This window comes from Elephantulus edwardii, unplaced genomic scaffold, assembly GCF_000299155.1.
Source record: "Elephantulus edwardii isolate Elephantulus edwardi_28Jun2011 unplaced genomic scaffold, EleEdw1.0 scaffold00009, whole genome shotgun sequence".
NCBI classification, from domain to species: Eukaryota; Metazoa; Chordata; class Mammalia; order Macroscelidea; family Macroscelididae; genus Elephantulus; species Elephantulus edwardii.
The window spans coordinates 3,403,305-3,406,817 of NW_006399759.1; the positions used below are offsets into that span (position 1 = coordinate 3,403,305).

General features: G+C 38.3%; 1 protein-coding gene and 1 pseudogene across 2 annotated transcripts in view; one reads left to right on the forward strand and one right to left on the reverse strand.

Moving 5' to 3' along the window:
- SPDYA (speedy/RINGO cell cycle regulator family member A) overlaps positions 1-3,513 on the reverse strand; it is a 54,475-nt gene that overhangs the window by 8,040 nt on the left and 42,922 nt on the right. The gene's annotated exons all lie outside the window — the stretch shown is intronic.
- On the forward strand, positions 847-3,076 carry LOC102843323 (annotated as a pseudogene).

The window sequence follows — 3,513 nt, forward strand, 5'->3', positions numbered from 1 at the left end:
TGCACTGCAATCCCTGAGGTGCGTGATTCAAATCCCCCAGATGCTCTGCTGGAAAAGGAGGGACAATCTCCTCCTGTACCAGTAAGATCTGATTTGACGGTACACACACACACACACAAATAAATGAAATAAAATTAAAAAGAATAATCACAAAACCCAAACTAACTGACAACTGTTGAGTCAGTACCGAACTCCTAAAGTGACTACCATCAGATTTCTGAGGCTGTAAATCACAATGGGAGGAGACTGCTGCTATTTCTCCCCTGGAAGCATGAATAGATTTGAACCACTGCAGACACTTTGGATTAGTAGCGCAACTTGCTATGGACTACACCACCAAGCGCTCCCCTAATTAAAGAAAAATTATATCTAAAACTAAGTTACCAATGTGAAAGAAAAACAATATATTTCAAGATCAGGCAGTATCAACTATAATCTGTTGCTTGGGTCCTTGAAATAATTGACAATGCATTTCAATTCTCTCAAACCAGAAACAAGACTAAAGCAAACTTTTAGGTGGCTAGGGTATTTGGTTTTTAGTTCAATATTCTGACTTTAGGGAAAATGAAGCTGATCCAAAATGATATATAATCCTTAACTTTTGAAAGTGTCGACACTAAAAACACTTTGCAGTTCTAACTATGCTGTTAAGCTTATTTTAAAATGTAATTAAGGCAAGAAAGTGAATTAAAAAACAGGTAAATTATCTTCAATTTCCTAATTTTTAATATAGAAATAACAGTAGTTCTCTATCTTAGAGGGTTGTTGGATAGGTTGGCTGAGGTATTATTTGTAAAGCACAGTTCTCACTACATGCCAGGAATTACGAAATCTGTTATGTGAAAAATGGGCTTTGAAGTCAAGACAGACATTGTTTCCTATCCATGTGTGGTCTGCCACTTGCTAACTGTGTCTGGGCAAGTTACTTAAGCTTTATTCAGAGGTTTAATTTCTACATATTTAAAGTGAGAGTGCACTAGAACATAGAGTGGCAAAAAAAGGGAGAAGAAATGTTGAAATAAGAGAGATGAATGGAAGATTCAAAATGTAGTTCCAGAAGGCAAAGTATAACAAAACGTGCAAAGAAAATCAAAAGAGAAAAACATTTAGCATTTATCCAGCTGAAAGAATTGAAAAAATAAATTCAATCCTTGAGTTACAATAATGGGCAAAATCTTGAATGATACAAGAAGCATCAAAAGGTGATGTAGGGAATACAGAGCCATCCGACCAAAAATGAATTGGATGACACATAATTTATGTCAAGAAGCAGCATATGATCAAGAACCAATGGAGAACCAATGGAAAAAAATCCAAGCTACACTGAAGGCATTGGCAAAAAATAAGGTCCCAGGTCTTGATGAATACCAATTGACATGTTTCAATCTGTCCATGTTTACTAATCTATGCCAAGAAATGCAACTGACTGGAAGAAATCCTAATTCCATTCTAGAAAAAGATGGTATGACAGACTATAGAAATTATTCAACAATACAACTAATGTAACATGCAATTAAAATCTTGCTGAAGATCATGAAAAATCAGCTAGAATAGTAAATTAATAAGGAACTACTAGAAATTCAGACTAGATTCAGAAGAAGCTATAGCACCAGGGATGTCATTGCTGCTGACAGATGGATCTTGGCCAAAAGCAGAGAATACAAGAGAGATGTTTATCAGTGTTTTATTGATGCTGCTCTGGTATATTATGAATAACACTGAGAAGAATGGGAATCATAGGACACTTAATTGTGCTAATGTGAAACCTGTACCTAGACCTTGAGAAGCTGTTGTCCCACACAGAAAAAGAGAACACTGCATGGTTTAAAATCAGGAAACGTTTGTGTCAGGGCTGTATCATTTCTCTATACCTGGTCATCCACAATTTGCATTATGCAGATGACACAACCTAATGTTTGCTGAAAGCATAGAGGAATGAAAACATTAGCTGCAGAAGATCAAAGACTTTCAAATAAATTACACCTCAACATCAAGAAAATAAAATCCTCACCTCTGCACCAACAAGCCACGTTATGATAGATGGAGAAAAGATTGAAATTTTCAATGATTTAATTTTACTTGGGTCCACAACCAATACTCATAGTCAAGAAATTAAAAGACATGTTTCACTGGAAAAATCTATTGTTAAGGACTTCTCCAAAATGCTAAAGAGTAATGTCAGTTTAAAGACTGAAGTGTGAAAGTATGGAGAACTTGATTGACAGATGTGCTGTTGAATCAGAACCAACTCATAGCTGATCCTCCAGCAGATTTTCAGAGGCCATAAACTGCGTTGGAGGAGACTGCCCATCTTTTCCAGCACAGTACCTGGTGGATCTGACCCACTGACCTTTGTTTGCACCACTGAGTTTGAAACAGGAATTCCTTAACCACTATGCCTTCAAAAGACCAGTTCAATAGTTAGTTGCTGCTTAGATGATGGCAAACAGCTGCGCTCCTAGTTATGCTCACTATACTAAGAAGTTTAGAAGACAACTTGCTGCCCAGTAGACTGGGAGATCCAAATGTGTTCCCATTAAAAAAAAAATAAGGACTCAGGACCTCCTGCGGGCTGGAGTGTTGAAGAAGAAGCCTCTCTAGTTTGACGTATATAAAGCCTTTTTCCCACTGAGGGACCCAGTCTTCCAAAGACCCCGTTTGAGATATGGCAAAGCCAAAGCCGACATCCAGGACATCTTTTACAAGAGGACCGCATTACAGTGAAGTTTTATTCAGCCTATGGATCTGGTCAAAAAGCTTTTGATCTATTCAATCCAAACTTCCAATCTACCTGTCAACAGTTTGTAAAGAAGCACATGGAACTACAGAAATTGGGAGAGACAGATGAAGAGAAGTTATTTGTGGAAACAGGGAAAGCCTTATTGGCAGAAGGTGTCATTTTAAGACGTCTAGGAGAAGCAAAGCCCCAACAGAAAAGTGGTCATGTTTCCTGGAAATCTGAACACACAAGCCTCCAGCCCCAGACTGTGTTGGAAGAAAAGCAGCCGGAAAAAGTTACGCAGGAGCAGCATCCAGAGGCTCTGAAGGACAACTGAAAGGTCTACCACCTCCCTGAAGGCCTTGTGTACCATGTATACTGACACTGAAACCTTACTCACTAGATAGATGAGGAACTATTTTTAACAGCTAAAAAAAAAATAATAAAGACTGAAGTGTGCCCGACCCAACCATAGTCTTTTCCGTTACTTCCTATGCATCTGAAAGTTGGACAATGAATAAGAATTGACAGAAGAATAATTGAGACCTTTGAGGTGTAGTGTTGGAGAAGAGTACTGAATATCCCATGGACTGCCAAAAGAACAAATAAGTCTGTCTTGTAGGAGGCACAAGAAGGGTGCTCCTTGAAGGCAAGGAAGAAGAAACTTCTTCTCTCATATTTAAAGCATATTATTGTTGTTATGTGCCGTCAAGTCACTTGTGACTCATAGAGACCCTATATACAACAGCCCTAAACTCTGCTCTGTCCTGTCCCAATCACACTGTCTCTGACAC